Source organism: Argentina silus (assembly GCF_951799395.1).
Source record: "Argentina silus genome assembly, chromosome: Y".
Classification (NCBI taxonomy): Eukaryota; Metazoa; Chordata; class Actinopteri; order Argentiniformes; family Argentinidae; genus Argentina; species Argentina silus.
The window spans coordinates 45,093,907-45,102,658 of record NC_139654.1 but is presented as its reverse complement, the minus strand read 5'-3'; the positions used below and the strand labels follow the sequence as shown (position 1 = coordinate 45,102,658).

Sequence of the window (8,752 nt, the reverse complement as noted above, 5' to 3'; positions counted from 1 at the left end):
GTTGGGACTCATTTTATTTTTCTACAAAAAACATTTGCCATGACGGGAATCGAACCCGGGCCGCCCTGCGTTACAAGGCAGATTCCTATCCGCTAGACCATTTGGGAAGACTTGATATGTACACCCTAAGATATCTAAGTGTCATTTCGATGAGGTCTGTAGCAGAGGCCATAGAGCACAGCAAACAAATAATCATGTGTTTAAATATCCTTGTCGTTTTGAAAAATTACCATTGTCACCTGCACAGGAATGCCATGCGGCCAACATTGAAGAAATGTGCTTCTCAAATCTGTCATTAACACTGTTTTCCACACGCTTTTTTCATTGCATTGCCATATAATCAATTGGTCATTGATGCGTCACGAATAACGACAATGCGTCGAAAATTAAAGAAATGTAAACATGAATTATGTTATTACTGTCTAAGCATCGCAAAGCTGTATGCGTAAAGGCGTCTGACGTCACAGTGGCTTGCCTGAAACAAAGGAATTAGAGAAACGTGCTTACAGGGGCGTTGAACCGGCTTCTCCCGCTGATGGAGCAAAGTTGCTACAGTGACAAAGACAAGCTCCGCGCTCATGGGCAATTTATATGGGGCAACTGTGCTGCGAGTATCTAAGCAGTCGTCGTGCATGGATAAAATGCAATGTTTCAAACAGATCTGATGAATTCACCTACTTTGAAAAAGTGTGCGTTAGGGAGTTCTTTTGACACAAAGCGACAATCTACAGTCAAGCGTCAATCAGCAGACAGCCAGTGTGTTCTTGTGGCTAAGTAGTGGTTTGCACCTTGCAGTGTAGCCTCTGTAGTTCTGCTGGTGAAGTCTTCTGCGGATGGTAGTCTCTGACTCATTGACGCCTACCTCCTGGAGAGTGTTCCTAATCTTTGGGGCAGTTTTTTTTAGTTTTTTTTTTTAATTATGGTGAGCATTTTTTGGTTATCCACTGGAAGTCTTCCTTGCCATTTGCGATTTCTTAGCTCACCAGTGCTTTCTTTCCTTTTAATGAAGTTCCAAACTGTTGATTTTGGTAGGTTTAAGGTTTTGGCTATTTTTTTCTGATATTTCAGCATCATAATGGCTTCCCTGACTTTCAATAACATCTCTTTGGTCCTCATGTTGACAAGACACCAATAGCAGACTGCACAAATTATGTGATGGAACACACCTGACGAACACACCTGTCAAGCCAATTGTCCCATCACTTTAGTGTAGCCTGAAATAGGGGGATTATGCATAAAAATGTTGTAATTTCTGAATGATAAACCAATATGTACACAAATAACATCAAATAAAAGATGAGAATCTCTACGTTCTCATTTCAACTCCAAAAAGAAGAAAAAATGCTTCACTGTCCCATTACTTTCGCACGGTACTGTATAACCTTCTGTGGAAAAGGGTTCTACATGGAACCCAAAAGGTTTCTTCAAAGGGAGAGTAGAAGAAGAACCCTTCTAGGTAGCACTTTTTTTCTAAGAGTGCAGGATCTGTGATGGGTCTGTCTGTCTCTATCTACGGTATATATCCGCTTGAATGCCACAGCCTATTTGAGTATTGTTGCTGACCATGTGCATCCCTTCATGGCCACAATTGACCCATCTTCTAATGGCTACTTCCAGCATGATAATGCACCATGTCACAAAGCAAAAGTTGTCTTAAACTGGTTTCATGAACATGACAATGAGTTCAGTGTTCTTCAGTGGCCTTCCCAGGATCTGAATCCAATAGAACACCTTTGGGATGTGGTAGAACGGGAGATTCACATCTTGAAAGTGAACCTGAAAAATCTGCAGGAATTGAGTGATGCAATCATGTCATCATGGACCAGAATCTCAAAGGAATGTTTCCAACATCTTGTGGAATCAATGCCACGAAGAATTGAGGCTGTTTTGAGAGCAAAGGGAGGCCCTACCCAGTATTAGTATAGTGTTCCTCATAAAGTGCTCTGTGAGTGTATATCTAACTATCTTTGTTTTTGCTGGTCTGTAGGATCTATGATGGCCGTCAGCCCATCCTGTGTATCATGGACACAGCCATGATCAAAACCATCCTCATCAAGGAATGCTACTCCCTTTTCACTAACAGGAGGGTAATACGCTAAATTGAAGTTGTTGTATGGGGAAAAAAACATAAGGGCTCCTTAAATAGATAATATCATTGTTATTATAGCATTATTAATATTAGGTTAATCTTGCAGTATATAATAATAATAATTTTTCTAGAATATCTATCTCAACGGGCCTCTGTATGACGCCGTGTTTATCGCTGAGGATGATGCATGGAGACGGATCCGCAGTGTCCTGTCTCCCTCCTTCACCAGTGGGCGGATCAAAGAGGTACAGTCCCATCTCTCCTCTCCTTCTTTCATTCATTCCTTTATACAACACAAATAAATGAATGACTAACAACTCTGACGCGTGCGTGTGTGTGTGTGTGTGTGTGTGTGTGTGTGTGTGTGTGTGTGTGTGTGTGTGAGAGTGTGTGAGAGTGTGTGTGTGATTTGTACTATGTGTATAGTGTGTATTCATTGTTGTTTGTTGTTGTGTGAAGCAGCAACTTTAATTAATTAATCCAAGACAAATTTTCATCCGGGACAATAAAGTATATTTGATCTTATCTTGGATAAGTTCAGTGGTCAGATGACAGAGTATAGAATAATAGTTCATCTTTGGAGTCACTTATTCTTTGACTATATACATAATGTATCCTGTATGGATGTATATTCTCAGGCTATATAAACATTAAAATAATTCCTGTTTCAAACATGATATTAATATATGTTTTGCACATATTAATCCACGTATCAATCATGATATTTTTCCATGTATCCTTCCCAACTCAGATGCTCAGGATCATGAAGCAGCACTCTGGTAACTTGGTCAGCAATCTGAAGAAGACGGCTGATAACGATGAGCCCATTGAACTAAAGGAGTGAGTATTTATCTCCGAGACGATAAGGTGAATTTGTAATTTCAGTGAACTCCCCCTTTAATTTTGTGGTTGTGGTTCTGGTGGTCAGAGATTGTGTGGTTGTGTTCCAGGTTCTTTGGACCATACAGTATGGATGTGGTCGTCAGTACTTCATTCAGTGTCGACATCGACTCCCTCCACAACCCCTCCGACCCCTTTGTGACCAACTTCAAGAAAATGCTCAAGTTTGACATCTTCAGCCCACTGTTCCTCACAGTCGGTACAACTGCCCCCATATAGCTTTCAGTCATTTTGTGCTTAATAAATGAAGCTATTGATTTCATTGATTAGACTGACATAAACCACACTGCCAATGGTTTGCGCTCTACTCATTTGACAAACACATGGGCCGTGTCCAGAACCAACCTCTAGTTCCTAAATGCTGGACACTTGGAGATCTGAGTGGATTGGATACAGAAGTGTCTAGGGATAGAGCCTAGGAGTTGTTTCTGGACAGGGCTGTGCATTGAATAGGATTGGAGTCACGTATCATGGTATTTCCTGTTCCTGTTTGTAACCGTGGCATTTCCTGTCCATCCAGCATTCTTCCCCTTCATGGGTCCTGTTATGGCAAACATGGAGGTATCCCTATTCCCTGCCTCGGTCACAGATTTCTTCTACGCTGTCTTTCAGAAGATCAAGTCCAATCGCGTGGCTAGCACCAGGAAGGTATGTAAATATAACTGATCAAATATACGATCTTCAGCCAGTATTGTGTAATACAATTGTAGAGATTTGGTAGCATCTGGTAGTTCTCATGTGATTTTGATCTGACGTAAGCCTGCTTCCAGAGTCGGGTAGATTTCCTGCAGCTGATGATAGACTCGCAGAAAGACAGCAACTCAAAGGGAGAGGAGCAGAGTAAAGGTGCCTGCCTTAAACACACACACACACACACACACACACACACACTGTATACTAGCATCTAACACACACATACAGTACCTGCCTCAAACACCTATACCTACAAACACACCGTGGAAATACTCTACTTCGTCCCTTTCTCACACCTACCACCCCATTTCTCCCACTCTCCCTCTCCTCCCTCTCATTCTCCCCCTCTCTCCATCATCATAGGATTGAGTGACCACGAGATCTTGTCCCAGGCAATGATGTTCATCTTTGCTGGCTATGAGACCACCAGTAGCTCTCTGTCCTTCCTGGCCTACAATCTGGCAACCAACCCTCACATCATGACCAAGCTGCAGGAGGAGATAGACACTGTGTTTCCCAACAAGGTAACCCCTCTGCAGACTCCTATATAGTACTATTCATGTGGAACAGGAAATATGATAGTGACAGTGTTTTAGAGGGTACTGATGAGTGTGTAACCCCTGTGCACTGCAGACTCCTACAGATGGTTAGATAGGTGACAGTATTTTGCAGTGTGCTAATGTGTCTGTAGCATCCCTGTGCAGACTTCTGCCCAGTATTATTCATTTGAAACAGGAAGTAGATAGGTGTTGTTGGAATCTTCAGAATACTTAAAAGGCCAGTACCTGAGGACCTGAGGGATCTACAGGGTATATACCTTAAAAGCATGTCTGACATGCAGTGGTGTGCATGACCATAGAGTGATTTCTAAACTAATACAATCATCTTAAAATAAATTATAAAACTAACAGGTAATCAGTGCAGAGACTTGTGTGATATGTGCTCTCCATCTGACTCGTGCTGCTGCATTTTGTATCATTTGCCAAGAGCTTTCTTTGGTCGACCAGACAAGAGAGTGTTACAGTAATCAAGGCTGCTAGTAATACAAGCATGCATTCGTCTCTCAGTGTCAGCCTGGGAGAGGAAAGGTTGCATCTTTACAGCTGTGTTCTGTAAAGGTCCATGTAATATTCAAGCTTTCTAAAAGCTTCCTAACGGTTGTAATGACTATCTTTAATCGGTAGCGATCAGGGAACAAGATCCCTTATAATAAATCCCTTATGAATAAATATTTCATTTACGAACGCTGTTTTGGTTCGGAAAACACGCTTTTTAAAATGCAGTGTCCTACCTGACATTCGGTTTGCATATAAACATGTTGTGAGTGCCAGGGGTGTTCTAGGGGAGTAGACTGACCTTTCTCTGGTGGCTGCCTCTCCCAATCGTGTGCGCATGCAGAAAAACAACAGCTAATGTCCAACACTGCAAGTTCATTTCGGGGGGATATATTATTATTAGGGAGGATGTTGTTGTTTGGACAACTTCAGACAGAATTTCTCCACGATGGCAGATTTCCGGCAAACTTACTTACTCTTCTTTAAGTGATACAAATATGTTTTAGTCACATTCTTGATATGGGTTTCAAAATTAAGATCTGAGTCAATGGTAACACCTTGTTTTTTTGCCTGGTGCTTAGTGTTACTGTAAGTAGTGTCTTTAAGTGTGCAGACAGTTTGACCAGGACAAGGACAAAGAGCATTTTGGCATCAGCATTAATTAATTAATTCTAAGGTCATTAAGAACCTAGTTAATAACTTAACAACATAGTGCTATCTCAGTGCTATGATCGGCACAAAAGCCAGATTGGAACATGTCAAAGGTACAGTTGGGAAGAAGGAGATTATTTAACAGTTTGAACACCTTTTTTTCAAGAATTATAATTTTTTTGCTTAAAAAGGGAAGGTTGGAGATTGGCCTAAAATCGCTAAGGACTGAAGAGTCTACTCTTCAGTCCTTAGCGAGTCTACTTTTCTTCAGGAGGGGTTTCACCATGGTAGTTTTAGGTGCAGATGAACAGACCCCCACTTTGCTGAGCATTTCTGTATGACCACTGCAAAAGAGTTCATAGTGCTTCCATGTGGTGGAAGGTGGGGTAACAAGTCATCAAACACATCTTCAGGTCTTGCCTGAGTGATCCTCCTCACCTAATATTGGTTCTCTTATCTCAGAAGTATGTTGCAAATTCCTCACATTTGTAGGTGGAGAGCAGATCACCAGGTGTCTTGTGGGCGGGATTTATAAGGCTGTCAATCGTTGAAAAGAGCACTGTTTGAGTTGTTATGATTCATTATCAATTTTGAGAAATGATCCGGCTTGGCGTTTTTTTTATTGCCTTATTAAAAGCAGAAAGATGCTCTCGAAGAATATCAAGGTGGACCTGCAGTTTTTGTCAGCTCAGACTTTCTGCAAATTCTTTTAAATTTGGCCACAGCCTTTTTCAGTTTGAGTGGTGCTACAGAGTCGATAGTTGCCCTTAGTTTGGTGTTGAAGCTGGTTACTAAATCATTATCACAGGAGGAAGCTGTTGATGGTGTACTATTCATATTCATATTCATCATGAAATTCTCATCTGCTCAGCGACATGGCTAAATAAGTAATGGAGCGAAAATATATTTTTTCCCTACTTCTAATAGACTGACATGCATTCATGTTTAGCCAGGTTTCAGATAAAAACATTACAGTGCAGCTTTCGCTCTGAGATAAGATCAATAAAGGTTTTGCCAGATAGGGACCTAATATTCAAAAGCACCATGGTAATGTTCTCTGGGCTGTTCGGTGCTGCCCGGCCACAGTTAATGGAATGGATACCAAGTTATTCACATTTGAACCACCTGACAGTTTTCTTGTAGTCTGTCGACTGTGAGAGGAAATAATAGACTATAGCACATTCAGTATTCCAAGCAGTCAATCCACTAAAAGCAGCCCAGTTTAGTGGCATTTTGACTTCTGATTGATCCTTGTGTACATCTATCATTTACATTGTTCAGTGGAATCTAAATGTATTTTCTTCTAACTATCAAGATAACATTATTTAGCGATTTTTTTGTTTATTCATGTACAACAAAAAAGCAAGTCTCTATTACACACGTACATTGAAAGTAATGGCGTTCTGTATGCGGGTGTCATGAAATTAGGCTATGCAGATTAGAATAAGTACAGTACTGTGTTCATTTCCCAAAAAAAGAACACAAAAAACTAACAGCTCTTCAGATTTGCGACGAAAAAGAGTTAGTTCTGGGCTACGGCTACGTGAACGACCAATCACTAGTGCTCATGTGAGTGTAATATCCCTGTTCAGGCTCCTATCCAGTACGAGGCTCTGATGCAGATGGACTATCTAGACAGCGTGATCAACGAGTCTCTCAGGTTGTACCCCATCGACTTGAAAGAGTCGCCAAGAAATCTGTTGAGATCAGCGGCATCACCATCCCCAAGGGTATGGTTGTCATGTTACCCATCTGGACCTTGCACCGTGACCCCGATGTGTGGGAAGACCCAGAGGAGTTCAAACCAGAGAGGTAATGGGCCACATCTTAACCACAACCACAATATCAATCACAACAGCAACGATAAGAGCAGTGTTCCACAAACAACCATAAAACAAACCTAAATGCGACGACCAAACACAAACAGGTTTCTTCAACCATGTATAACCATCATATTACTGTGATTTAATTGATATGTTCTTTAACCCCTCCTCCTCTGAACTCTCCGTGTGTAGGTTCAGTAAGGAGAACAAGGAGAGCATCGACCCATACACCTACATGCCGTTCGGGTTGGGCCCACGGAACTGTATCGGGATGCGATTCGCTCTGGTATTGATGAAACTGGCGATGGTGGAGATTCTACAGAGGTTCAACTTCACCGTCTGCAAAGAGACAGAGGTGAGACAAAATAATGATACAATGATTGTAAATATAATTTTGTACCTATGACTTTGTTGCGTTTCTATATGTAGCAGAGGTGATTTTGGAATCACACTCGCGTGATGAGGTAGCCCTGCCTGAGACATGTAAACTGAAGTGTCGCCCTCAGACCTTGAGGATGTCCTCTTGGCTTAATAGTAGCGTTTGTGTCTTCCACATGGGAGACCCGGGTTTGAACCCCCATACTACAATTCTGTACTTGCGTACTGCATGAGTATGTACTCCCCATTTAATTTCCCAGATTGCATTTTTCAGTACTAGGCGCCAATCATCCTCAGTATAGGCTACCTACTAAAATTTAGTAACTAAATGATGGAAGTGTGAGATTTAAAAAAAAGCTATTTGTATTTCTGCAAAACTCCCTCGAGACTTCATAGGGCCATTTTAATGTATGTCGACCCAAGAGACGTTGTCCAGGAGTTTGAGTTTATTTGAATTTATAGTGCAATGCTACCCGAACGTAACAGTGACACTGTATTAGGTAACATTCATAGTGTAACGCTGACATCTGTTTTACTCGTTCCTTCATACTGTAACGACCCTGTGTAAGGCCCGTTAGCAGCTCCGCCAAGGGAGTTAACTCTCTTGGTGTTGTGGCTAGCGCGGCCGGTTTGTAAGCGGAAGGTTGCGAGTTCGATACCCGCTTAAGGCAAGCTGCTCTGCCCCGCCATTCGCTACAATACTTTAACTGTGTGTCAACTCTCACCAGATCCCCATTGAGATGGACCTACAGAACACTCTGATGCCCATACGGCCCATCAAACTCAAGCTGCTGTCCCGCTGCCAGGAGTCCAACGACAACCAGCTCAAAGCAGACAGCCAGTGATGAGGACCTGCCCTGCTGCAGGTCTCTCAGTTATTATGTTACACATAGATCTAGGATAAGCCCCAACACTGGCTACTTTCAAAAATGGGCTTAAAAAAAAAAAGGGCTTCGCTTTTGCCTTAAATTGAAACTAAATTGGCGCTAATAATTGCACTGTGACCCTAAAATGCACTGTGACTTTTATTCTTTTTTTATGTCTTTTATGCGTTTTTATTCTAATTTTTTTTTCATGCTCTTTCCTTTTTATCTATTTTACGTAAAGCACTTTGAATTGCCTCTGTGTATGAAATGTGCTATATAAATAAACTTGCCTTGCCT

General features: G+C 41.6%; 2 pseudogenes across 2 annotated transcripts in view; both read left to right on the top strand.

Annotated features, from left to right (window-relative positions):
• The window catches only part of LOC310824150 (cytochrome P450 3A27-like), a 143,580-nt pseudogene extending 135,146 nt beyond the window's left edge, over positions 1-8,434 (top strand). The window contains exon 11 of the transcript in view: positions 8,318-8,434. The product of the transcript in view is annotated as a cytochrome P450 3A27-like (transcript). The remainder of the gene's footprint in view (positions 1-8,317) is intronic.
• On the top strand, positions 3,532-7,569 carry LOC310823678 (cytochrome P450 3A27-like; annotated as a pseudogene). Its single transcript has 5 exons — positions 3,532-3,637; positions 3,760-3,835; positions 4,046-4,206; positions 6,981-7,200; positions 7,404-7,569. The product of its transcript is annotated as a cytochrome P450 3A27-like (transcript).
• Positions 8,435-8,752: the final 318 nt, after the last annotated feature.